The sequence below is a fragment of the Zophobas morio genome, unplaced genomic scaffold, assembly GCF_036711695.1.
Source record: "Zophobas morio isolate AGI-343-1 ecotype UQ-CSIRO unplaced genomic scaffold, CSIRO_AGI_Zmor_V1 ptg000030l, whole genome shotgun sequence".
In the NCBI taxonomy this organism is placed as follows: Eukaryota; Metazoa; Arthropoda; class Insecta; order Coleoptera; family Tenebrionidae; genus Zophobas; species Zophobas morio.
This window is the reverse complement of record NW_026972135.1, coordinates 16,665,249-16,678,268: the sequence shown is the minus strand read 5'-3', so window position 1 is coordinate 16,678,268 and position 13,020 is coordinate 16,665,249. Positions and strand designations below refer to the sequence as shown.

General features: G+C 36.0%; 2 long non-coding RNA genes across 7 annotated transcripts; one reads left to right on the top strand and one right to left on the bottom strand.

Moving 5' to 3' along the window:
* Positions 1 to 162: 162 nt before the first annotated feature.
* LOC135138296 (uncharacterized) lies at positions 163 to 1,440 on the top strand. 5 transcript variants are annotated; one of them, XR_010282022.1, is made up of 5 exons: positions 167 to 420; positions 476 to 564; positions 613 to 786; positions 843 to 955; positions 1,011 to 1,440. It is a non-coding gene; the product is annotated as an uncharacterized LOC135138296 (long non-coding RNA). The 5 variants fall into 5 exon arrangements; XR_010282023.1 differs by having other exon boundaries at positions 163 to 420; positions 623 to 786; positions 843 to 1,440; XR_010282020.1 differs by having other exon boundaries at positions 168 to 420; positions 843 to 1,440.
* A 10,732-nt stretch (positions 1,441 to 12,172) lies between these two features.
* Positions 12,173 to 12,755, bottom strand: LOC135138952 (uncharacterized). Of its 2 annotated transcripts, XR_010282088.1 has the most exons (3): positions 12,573 to 12,755; positions 12,343 to 12,516; positions 12,173 to 12,295 (listed from the first exon to the last, which is right to left on the bottom strand). It is a non-coding gene; the product is annotated as an uncharacterized LOC135138952 (long non-coding RNA). The 2 variants fall into 2 exon arrangements; XR_010282087.1 differs by having other exon boundaries at positions 12,343 to 12,755.
* Positions 12,756 to 13,020: the final 265 nt, after the last annotated feature.

Below are 13,020 nucleotides of genomic sequence, written 5' to 3'. Positions count from 1 at the left end.
GTTTTTATCGGAGCAATATTAAAAATTGATTTGAAAAAATACCAGCTATTGTGAAATTGACACTATTCGAAATATCGTGTTGCACACTATTAATTGCTCATTAAAAATTAATATTTTTTTATTTTTGCGAACAAAAAATAATAATTTTATTCATCATTTTTATAAAACTTACTTAAATTTGCGCTTGCTCTGCTGGAACGCGTTTGCGCAATGTGCAACATATACATATTTTCTGTTATTGTTGGTGGTTCAAAAAGTATTTTGTGTAAGTTCATGGTGTTTGTCCTATTGTGAATTGTGATTATCGGTACTGCGATAAATTCAGAATAGTGCAATAAATACCGTTTTGTCAAGAAAACAGTACTAACCCTACATAACCTCACTTCTGCAAGCAATGCAGAAAATGCAGTTTCTCAACACGTAAGTATATTTAAGAGGTTTAATATTTCTGAATATAAGCACATTATGAATGTAGAGATAAAATGATGAATGTCCGGGCGCAACCAAAAAAAAGAAGAAATCCAGTTAGAAATTGCGGGAGATACGCAGAAATTGAATGAATTGGTAAGCATTTATTATTCTTATTATTAACTCCTAGTATTTATAAACTAGTTAGTTTCAGACTGATAATAATGTTTATTTGCCAGGAAGAGAAGATGTAAAAAACATGTACCTATGCAATTTTGAAGAAATTATTAATAATGAACCAAATTGCTTTCAAGTTTTCAGGGCAAGGAAAAAATAAGCTCTCTTTTAGTGAACTCACAATTAACAAGGCTACAATATGTAAAGTTATGTGATTTCTTAAAAATTACGAAATTTGTAAGTTAATTTAATTGTAGGTACCACACGGAAACGTCACAAAAACGCCACAACTGCTGAAATTTAAAAAATGGTAGGACCTCATTAAGCGCAGACAAAAGCAAGAATGAATTCTCATCGAAAAAAACATGAGGTATGATTTTTTTTATTTTAATTAATTATATCGCTTTTCAATGAATTGGTTATAGAGCAAATAATTATTAAATAAATATTTCTGTATAACGATTGAAATGTAGCAGAACATTGTTATTTCCATTGACAATGTATTTTTATTTCATTGTAAGTTGGCAGTGTATTTTTATGTTTAAAAAATTTATATTGTGTTTCACATCAGGTGATTTTTTAAATTTATGCTCTGGTTGCCCATGAAGCTTATGCCAGCAGTTTCAGTTTCACTGCTGACATAAGTGTCATGGGTAACTACAGCAAAAATTAAAAAACAATCACCCGGTACAAATTTTCAACGAATTGGTTCTAGGACAAATAATTTTTAAATGTATAAATATTGCCGCAACGTTTCAAATACACTGTTATTTCCAGTGACAATATATTTTTGTGTTTAATAAATTTTATATTGTATTCCATACAAGTTTTTTTTATATCCATACCCCCTTTCATATGAAGAACATTTATTAAATGTTCTGAACTAAATAAGTATTAAACATTGAAAATAAATATATATTCAATATTTAAAACCAATATTGATTTTTTAAAAAAAAATCTGTCGTTACCCATATTATTTAAATGTTAGAACTTCAATATTGATTACATATAAAATGTTACTGGGGGAATATCAGAGGAAAATTAATGATCTATTGGTTAGCAGAGTTTTTAACAAAAACTAACAATTATTGAAAAAAATGGGTATCAATTCGACAGAATTTGAGCAGTTAGTGCAGTACTATGGCGATAGGAGCGCCACTAAAATTTACGGAAGCGACTTTCCAGGTAAAACCCTTATCGCCTGCTCTACCATAAGCTGATTGTTAGAGTTCTCGGTGGATTTTTCTAATTTATGGCAAGGAACTCAGTTTTATAACAAGCCGCTAGGACCGGCCGTAGGAATCTATTGTTAAGGAAATTAACTTTTACGCAATGAGGTACTATCATAAAACCGAATTAAAACTGGGAAACTATAGTATTTTTACTCCACTTAGGATCCTGAATTCAATACATATGATTACTAAAAATTCATTGTAATATTATTGTTAATATATATTTTGCTTTGTTAATTAATAAAACTAATAAACATATTTATAATAATAATAAATAATTGACCAAAAATAATTTTCATCAAACTGATTACGATGAGTACAACACAACACTATTCCAAATTAAAGATACCCTATTACAAAAACTTTCCTTATATAGCAAACGACTTAAAAGATACAAACAATCACATCTCAGAAAAAATCATAACACTCAATTTTATAACAACGAAAAACTATTCTATCAACATTTAACTAATTCAAGCAAAACTCAATTATCCGGTGAACTTCCAAGCTCACAAGATGTAACAACATTTTGGTCAAAACTTTGGTCTCAAGAATTTGAATTTAACCAATCTGCCAAATGGATTCCTAATATATCCCATAAACTATCCACAGTTACACCAATGAATGATCATCAGATAACACTTGCCGAATTAATAAATACCATCAATAAGACACACAACTGGAAATCACCAAGACCAGACAAAATCCATAATTTTTGGATAAAAAAATTAAATTGTGTACATATTCATTTACTACATCAATTAAATCAGTTCCTTCTTGACCCATCCTCCTTTCCAACATTCTTATGTCATGGTGTAACATACCTAAAACCTAAAGATAACGACACAAAAAATCCATCAAAATACAGACCTATCACATGTTTACCGGCAATCTATAAAATATTAACCTCATGCATTACACAAAAAATCTATCAACACTGTTTTAACTCTGACATCATTAATGAAGAACAGAAAGGATGTATTAAAGGATCATTTGGTTGCAAAGAGCAATTAATCATAGATTCCATCATCTGTGAACAAGCTAGAAAAGAAAACCGAAACATATATACTGCTTTTATTGATTATAAGAAAGCTTACGATTCTGTCCCTCATTCCTGGCTATGCAAAATTGTGGAATTATACAAAATTGATACTAAAATCTGCACTTTTCTCAAATGTTCCATGGAATTTTGGAAGACCACCTTCCAAATAACCTTAAATGAACAAACAATTCAGTCAGATCCAATAATGATCCGAAGAGGAATTTTTCAAGGCGATTCTCTTAGCCCGTTATGGTTCTGCTTAGCAATAAATCCCCTCTCCGATATCCTGAACAGCTGCAATTATGGGTTCAATATAAGAATTAACAAACAAAGGGAAAACAGAATAAGTCACTTGCTGTATATGGATGACATAAAAATATATGCAAGTACACAAAATCAGTTAACAAACCTATTAAATCTGACTGAACAATTTTCCGGTGATATTGGTATGTCTTTTGGTATTGAGAAATGTAAGACCCAAGCAATCAAAAAAGGCGTCCAACACCAAGTACCACATATAACCCAGAATAACGAAATAATCGAAGCCCAAGAACGAAACGATACATACAAATATCTGGGTTTCGGTCAATCCTCCCACATCAATCATACCAAAACGAAAACACAGTTGAAAGATCAATACCTAGCGAGATTAAAATTAATATTGAAGACACAGTTAAATGGAAAAAAATTAATGAAAGCAGTAAATACATTCTGCGTTCCACTGCTAACATATTCTTTTGGAGTCATTAAATGGTCCAAAACTGATCTTGAAAATTTAAACATCGCAACAAGGAAAATCTTCACACAGTAGGTATAGAAGACATCATCCAAAATCGTCGATTGAAAGATTCTCATTACCAAGACAGAATGGAGGAAGGGGTTTCCAGAACCTAGAAAACTTATATCAGAGACAAATCTCAGATTTGAAGAAGTATTTCTTGAAACGAGCGGAAAGAAATGAAATGTTTCGCACCATCACAAGAGCAGATTTGAACCTCACACCCTTAAATCTGTCGAACACCGAAGAAATCCACACCCCCCACACAATAGACAAAATAATAAGTGGGCTAAAACAAAAACAACTACATGGAAAATTCTACAAAGACTTAGAAGAAAGAGTTGAGTGGTGGGTTCTCAAGTGTGAACTGTGTGATTGCTGCTCTGCATTTGCATTGCAATTCGGTGAGATTGTTCCAAATATTTTGTTGTTGAACGATATCGAAGGTTATATATCGGTGCACTGTTTTCTAAATTTTTACCGGAATTAGTTTACTGGTTCCTGTGATATTTGAGTTTTTCAGTTTCGCAATAGCGCTGTCGATGCGAATATTCTTTATCTGTATTGTTTTTGTGCTAAACGATAAGGTCGATTTGATTGTCGTGGCGAGCTATTGCGGCGTTGAGCTGCTTCGCCTCGGATTTTAAACCCATCTAACACGATGGCGGATTCGCCGCCTAATTTTCCAAAACAGGATCAAGCGATAGTTTTTACCGCTGTCGATGATCTTGTTCTAATGGACTATGTAGCAGCAATATAGGTGATATTGTTGCACCAAAAAATGTTCTATTTGCTTCTAGAATTTCAAAAGGTCGGGTTTGCATTTATCTTAGTTCCAAAACTCTGGTAGATGATGTAGTGAACAGGTTTTCCAATATTCTCATTAATGGTACAGAAGTTAGTGTCCGTCGGTTGTTAACTCCTTCGCGACGAATTATTCTATCAAGCGTTTGTCCTTCGATCCCTCATGATGTTTTCGTTAACAAGATTAAAGCTCTTGATGGTTTTACAACGTTATCTCCAATGTCTTTTCTTAGAGCCGGCATCCAAAGCGATCAATATGCTCACGTCACGAGTTTTCGACGACAAATTCATGTCCAACCAGATGACAAAATAAATCTTCCAGAATCAATGGTTTTGAAATATGAAAATACCAACTATCGCATATTTTTGGCATTTGATGATATTTGTTTTAAATGTAAAATGACTGGACACTTCGCTAGCGACTGCCCGGCACCGCAGGCCATTTCTCGTAGTCCTGAGGCTGAGGCGAATGCGCAAGATGTTTCTGGAAAAAGGCATATAGACGATGATGACTCTTCTTCGGACATTTCTCCTCTGGATCTTACTAGAGGTACTCCTGGTGATGATGATCGTAGACCAAAAAAAATTAGACCTAGCAACTCTTGTGAAAGTCTAACTCCTACTTCTGAGCTACTTGCCCCAGCTAAAAATTTAATTGATAACACGGATCAGTACCCATTGAGCTTTGACAAAGTCGTGGAGTTCATGGACAAAGCAGTAGGTGATGGTGACATCTTAAAACTAACGCGTTCATATACAAAAGATGTTAACGGGGTGCTCACTTTATTGTACGACGTTTATCCTATCATTCATAAAAAAAGCATTAAAAATATATAGGTGTACGAAGGTGCAGAGAAAAATTAAAAAAGCAATGGCAAAAGAGAAAAATGCGGACGATCTGGTTCCCGATTTGCCAGCTTTGCAAGACGAATCGGTTGGTATTGACAAATAAACGCACTTGGTAAATAGCATCAAAGCTTTTTTCTTTTTTTTTTTCTCTTTGCGTCTTTTTCTCTTTTTCTTTTTCTCTACATGCCCAATTTTAATCCTCTCATGGATAATAAATCTTTGTCCGATTACTTTGTCAACACTGTTGCCTACACTAATGTGGCATCTTTGATGGCAAAGTTTGGCGATTTTTGTGCTTTTGTTGACACATATAAACCAACGATTATAATGGTGTCCGAAACATGATTGACTTCTTTTATAACTGATGCGTTAATATCTCTCGATGGATATACCATTTTTCGATCGGATCGGGTTGGAAGGGGTGGCGGTGTTTGTGCCTACATTTCCGATCTGGTCCTCGAGAATTTCACGGTTACGCCCCTTGCTGGAAACACTGGTGGTATCGATTCTCTCTTCTTAAAAGTGGCTAACAGCAGCACAACTTTTGCTCTAGGATGTGTGTATAGACCATCGTCATCTCTTTTCAACGATGATATAACTCTTTTCAATCAGATTAGCAATATATCGAATTCATATGACAAAGTGTATATTTTCGGAGATTTAAACCTCCCAGATGTGGATTGGCCCATTAGTGGCAGTCGTTCCTATTCTTCTTCCTCTCAACTTTTGGTGGATTTGCTGCTTAATAGTCATCTTGATCAATTGATCACGCAGCCAACAAGGTTCAGGTCGAACCAAAAACCATCTGTGCTGGATTTAGTTATAACGTCTGATGACAGTTCAATCTCGAACTTGGAATATTTGAATCCAATTGGTAAATCGGATCATTTAGTTTTAATGATGGATTTAGAAGTTTGTTACACACGTCGAAGGAGAACTATCACGCTTGAACGGAAGATGATAGATTTTGAAGCCCTGAATAAGCACTTAGGGAAGCTAGATTGGAATTGTCTTCTTTCGGATTTGTCGATAAGCAACAATTGGGATTGCTTTAAAGCAACACTATCTGATACTGTCACACAGTACACCACTAGTTCCACGTTTAAAAGATCTTCATCAAAACCATGGATTAACGGGAGAATTTTAAACCTAATACGCAAAAAGAGAGCACTTTGGCGAGCTTTTAAACGAACAGGGACCGAAACGAGTTACAATGCTCACAGGGCTTTTTCTAACCATCTTTCGACTGTCATCAGAGATGCTAGACTTGATTATGAGAAGCGTATTGCAGAGAATAAGGACACCAAAACTCTTTTTAAGTATATTCGCACTACTTTATCAGGTCCAGTTAAAACAGTTAAGGTTAAAGATGCGGCAGGCATGGTTAATGAGAACAGTTACATCGTTGCTGATATATTTGCCGATTCCTTTACCAAAATGTTTACTGTGGAACCTCTTTTTGGGATGCCTAATTTCTCTAGCGTTTGTAATTCGAATAGTATCACTGATATAAAATTCTCTGCGGACGCGGTGTCAGAGAAGCTCAGAAAGTTGAAAGTTACTACATCTCCAGGTCCTGATCTTATTTCCGCCTGCGTTTTAAAGAACTGTGCAGCCTCTCTTTCCACTCCGCTTTCTATTCTAATGGCGCAATCATTCATGCAAACTAGACTTCCCTCCGACTGGAAAATCGCGTTTGTCAAACCAATTTACAAGAACAAGGGTGATAAGTTTTATGCATTAAACTATAGGCCAGTGAGTTTGACATCGCTCGTGGTCAAGGTCATGGAATCTATTATCTATGACCATTTAGTCAAGTTTCTTATAAATTACAATCTAATTCCACGCGAACAGCATGGCTTCTTACCTGGGAAATCTGTCCAATCGAATCTTTTGTGCTGTTTGTCAGACTGGACTAGGGATATCGATCTGGGTCGCCCCGTAGATATTTTATATCTCGATTTTTCAAAAGCTTTTGACAAGGTTCCGAAACGCAGGCTTCTTCACAAATTGCAACATCTTGGTATACGAGTAAAACATCTTGAGTGGATAGATTCTTTTCTGAGCGATAGAACATTTCGAGTCAAAATCAGTGATGGACTTAGTAGATCTGTCGATGTTGTGAGTGGGGTGCCCCAGGGCTTGGTGCTTGGCCCGCTACTCTTTGCGCTTATACTGCCGATGTCAAAAACATCGTAACCTCGCCTTTCGCCATGTTCGCAGATGACATCAAGCTTTACAGCAGTAGTGCGAACTATAGGGATTAAGAACGAGATCTTCGAGCAATATATGACTGGACTCATGATTGGTTGTTACCTTTGAATTTAGACAAGTGTAAAGTCCTACACCTTGGGAATAATAACTCCAAACATGTTTATTTCGTTGACAACTTACTTCTTTCATGTACAGATTCGCACGTTGATTTGGGTGTCGTTGTCACCTCCAATTTGTCATGAACTGAGTATCTCCAGCGAGTTGCGAGTAAAGCAAATAAAATGCTCTTTCTTCTGACTAAAACATTTTCCAAAGCTAGTCCATTAGTCTTTTCTAAACTTTTCAAAACATATGTGGGGCCTTTGCTAGAGTTTGCTAATGGTGTCTGGTCTCCCATATTTCAAAAAGACATTTTGTGCTTGGAATCCATTCAGAGTCGAGCAACCAGATTTCCGTTCGGCATAAATCGGCCTCCTTACTGCGAACGGCTTAGACTAATGCATCTCTGCCCTCTTTCAGACAGGCGCAAACGAGATGATCTAATAATTACTTATCAGGCCTTGAGTAATAGTTTTTCCCCAATGAGGCATCTCTTCCCTCTTAATACCTCAGACCGCACCAGAGGGCATTCTCTAAAGTTGCGTAAATTGAAGTTTTGCACTTTAGCTCGCCAAAAATTTTTAACGAATAGGGTGTTTGACAGTTGGAACGCGTTACCCAAGGATATAGTGCTAGCTTCATCTGTTGTATGTTTTAAATCGAAATATGATACATATTGTGCGACAAAAAATCTCTAAGTTATACTGAAGATAAAGCCACTACTCAATTTGTCGCGGGCATAACAGGCATAGCCTCTGCCCGATCGAGTCCTTAATAATAATAATATTAATAATAATAATAATCTTTCTCGTCATCTTGAAGCAAAGCATCTTCAGATGTTTCGGAACAAAACTAGAAAAAAAAAAAAATGCGGCGTTTAACACAAATCAACAAAAGAAGTTCATGTCTTACACTTATGTCTTCCTCTCCTTCAGATGAAGTTTCTTCAATTAATCTGTCTTCTTCAGATCCTCATATTTAAGATTTGTGATAAGTTGGTCTGGATGTCAACTGATTGGTAATCAGTTCGGTACACCACGTGACTGATATTCCAGCACGTTTATTTTCTTCAGTACCATATGCATATATTATGAATCTCATTCAACAGATGTAGTGTACAGCGTAGTCTATAAAGCTCTTTGTCAAACCAGTTTACTTTTTTCCGCCCACTAAATATAGGTACAGTTTTTATAAGGAAAGCAGTATTTACATTTTGTTGTATTACATCTACAAATCTATTAAATTTAGTATTAGCATCCAAAACATTGGACGCAATAAATCCCCAATCTACCATTGACAAACAACTGAAAAAGATTAAACTGCCCCGTAGGTGTTATGGGTCTTATTATTTTGTAAGAAGTGGTTTGACGTTTATTGTCGTATGGCAACTGGAGGTTAAGCCTAACTCATAAATGATCTGATAAACAAGTATCAATAGGCGCAACAATATAACAACAAGTGTTGTGATAACCCAAACTTCCCGCCTCTAAATTGGACCTTGAACAGTTTGAAAGGCCCGCGAAAAATTCAAAAATTCAAAGTTTGGCCTTGGCTGTGATCGTCTAACAAATGAGAACCTACGTTGTGTGTTTTTTTTTGTTTTTGAAAAATGGCGGGAAGAAGTTCTTTCATACAAGTGCATACACTGTCGAGAGCGCAAGAAATAATAGACAAAATTAGGAGCCTTCCTAAGGAGGAAAAAGAAACGAAGAACGACAGACGCTCGATTTGCCCTTCTGGCGAGTCCGCAGGGCCAAGGTGTCATCGGTCTTCATTCCCCAAAACCCCCTGGGGTTTTATTCACCGACATATTACATGTCAGACACCTTAAGATATGTGAAAGAAAAACGCTCGCGAATTGACAGACATACACATATGAAAACCGAACAAACACAAGACCTACACATATGTAAATTGGATGGCAGAACCCGAATCATTACGAGAGTGTGGCGATCGAACAAAATATAAAACAAAATATATCAATTTCATTTACGAGCACAGCAAAATACCCAGAGGGGGCGTTGTAGCGCAAGTAGAGGTTGGGACTCCTGATCGTCACTGTTCTCTCCCACGACGGTGATTCTATCTACACCAACGCCTGCTCACACGCATCTCTCCATTACGAACGTGCCCTGCGAAACGAGGCGGTTACGATCGCAGATCCGTAGTGGGGTCCCGGCTATCACGAAACCGGCAGCGTTAAAAACCCACGATCGCCCCCTGAAGCTATACAAAACCCGCGGTTTTGTATAGGTGACGCGATTAATCCCGTCAGTTTGAGAAGGAGTCGCGCGCCCCACGTACACTACGAGTTATGTGTTATTTACCTTCAATTTCTATTTAAATGTTCAATCTCTATGACTCTAATATTAAATGACAACCGAACAAGTGTTAAAGTTTCAACAAAGAGCAATACACAACATTTAAATTCGCCACACACTCTTACGAAAATTCAACAACAAATAATTCTTAATTGAGATTAAATTTGGACATCAGATAATTTACATGATAGAAATATTCATCAACAAAATATTTACATGAGCAAAACTTAGCAAAGATTTATAAAATAAAGATCTGGTGTGAAATAAGCTTGTGCAAATAAAATATCATGTTAAGTCAGAACTGCAGAGCATGGAAATTTACGTTCAATTCAAATTATACAGCAAAGAAAATTACTGAAGCTAAAATTGTGAGACAAAGACAAATTGCATGAGGTGAAAGATTGTAAAGTTAACAGATTTACATGTGATTAATATTAATTCGTGTCCAGTCAAGTTATTGGTTAAAATTCAAACGTGAAATTATTCAGCTACATTGTGGGCCATTATTACACATACATATCCCCAAACAAACACATAAACAAACATGGCAGACAAGCTGCAGTTGCAAAATGGCGTTGGACGAATTCGTCATTCCAAATAATAGGCGTCGAAAATATGCGATGCAAAAATACGATGAATCCTGTGGCGTTGTATAAACGATGTGCTAAATCCAAAGAATAAAGGCACGTCCCCCCATGACCCACAATGTTGTTATTTTGTTCAATAGATTCAGTTAAAACATGTGCTCGATTAAAAGAAACAAATGGACGCTTCAAAATGGCCGCTGCCTGAACAAAGAACGGTGAAAATAACAACTCGTTTGCCGCCATCCAAAATACAGATTTCACAAATATAGCTAAATAAAGCATGGCCCGAACTAGAAATCACTTCCTGTAAAGCCCTACTGCGATGGATTTTAAATGAAAGAAAAAAAAAACGAGATTAGTGGAAAAAAGCGCACGCGTCGTTGTGACACGAGGTCAGAAGCATCGTCGGGGCTTGAAACTCGCCGCGAAAACAGGGCCCAGTCCAAAACAGGTGTTCAAAACATACCTCTCCAAAGATGCGAAGATTTCGACACGGCTTACCGCCAAAAGGAACGCAAAAACCTCGTCGTAAGAACGATGAGAAGTCAGGAACACCCAATGGCTCAACGGGGCCTGCTAGATTTTCCAATGGAACTGGAAACGCAAAAACAACAGCAAAAGGCACAGAATAATTCACAATTAAAAATACAACCTGTTGCTCGAAGCGCTCGAAAAGAAGTGGTCTGTTCTCTCCAAGCGATCAAAAGGAAGTGGCCGGTTTTACCCGAGACAAAACCACCCGCTTTGCGCACGCCTGTTTCCTTGGGGTGGTTGGTTGCCAACCTCTCCTTCTTCTCACTAACTGTTTCTTGTGCGCGCGGAATTCATTTGAAATTTAAAAATTCGAATTGGATCCTTACAGTGTCTATATTAGTAAATACATTTTTTCTAGTTGGGAAATTTACTATATGATGCAGACCATAACTTTGCATGAAGTCTAAGAATCTATGCATGAAGTGATCCTCACTGTTAATATATCAATGTTAAAGTCTCCTACTACATAGACATTGTCCGTATATGTATTGACAGTAAAAAACAATTTGACTAGGACGTCAACAAACATGTTAAAATTAGCAGATGGCGGTTTGTATACATTAATTAGATACAAATCTAGATTTGTTATGAATATACCTGACAATAGTAGTTAGTAAAGCCCCCTCAGAACACAATACGCTTTTAATGCTTTTAGCCCGGTTTTCAAGGTAACTTTTGAAAAGTTAAAGTTTTTAAAGAATTTGCCCGGTTTTTCAAAATCACCCTTTTTTAAAAAAGTCAAAATTTTAAGAAATATATCCTGTTTTATCAAAGGTGAATACGGTTTCTGCCAAGAAAAGTTACCATTTAAAAACACTTAAAATTCGTCTTTTTCCCTTGGTATTTTAACAGTCTTCTTAATTAAAAGTTAAAATTCGCCTTTTTACTGTTTTTTTGTTGAGCCACTTCAGCACAAAAATGAATAAGGTTTCGTCCAAACAAATTTCTATTTCAAAAACACTCAAAATTAGGGATTTTGCCTTGTATTAAAGAGTTTTTCCTGTTAGGCTCCTTCAACACACATCGTTTTTTTATCAAATCTTTCCCTTTTTCAAGGTACCTTTGTTAAAAGTTAAAATTCACCTTTTGGTTTGTTTTTTGTTGGGCCACTTGAGTACAAAAATAAATACGATTGAGCAATGGAATTTATTAATATTTTAAAATAGTTTTAACATATTACTACTTTACTACTCCTATTAAACTATTCTAAAGTTGGTAGCGGGGTTCCTGGCTCCGGGCTGGAGAGATTGCTACAAACATAACAATAAGAATAAAATGGATATAGGTGTTTTCTTACCTCAATCTTAAAAAGGTTCTTAGGGCGTTTGCAAATTTTCTCTGCTGGGTGACATTTCCGAATCTTAACACAATGTCCTCCTCGCTGTTGAAAATCATTCTTACATCGGTTGGATGACTCCCATGGTCATTGTAGCTGGTAAATTCTTCCACAAAGAAATAAAAACCCTCAGACCTGAAAGTTATCACCCCTAAATCTGGGAATTGACCTTGTCTAATTTTTATTGTTACATCGTGTATGAGGGGATTCCCCCCACGCTGGTAACGGACACTAGCAAAGGTTAGCATATTGCTTCTTATCAACATCTTCTCTCTTCGACTGCGTTGAAATCGACGAAATTCTGTAATGGAGTTTTTCAGATTCATTTTATCTAAAACTTGGTGTTTATCTGTGTTTTTATAAGTACTTTAGCCACACTTTGGCACAGCACGCAGAATATGAGGTTAAAATAAACAAAAAAAGCATTGACGTATTATATATGTATTATGTCTAACATTTCGTACAATCTTAGTCTAGCATTTGCAGTTGTAAAAGCAGCTATGAATATATTAGTATTCAAATCATTTTCTAGATAGCAACCTTTATACTTGTAATCAATTTGTAACATATTTTCGTTTAATTCATTGATATGTATATTATCAAGTCTGTCGTCTAATAAAATCTCATAAAATCTCTTAA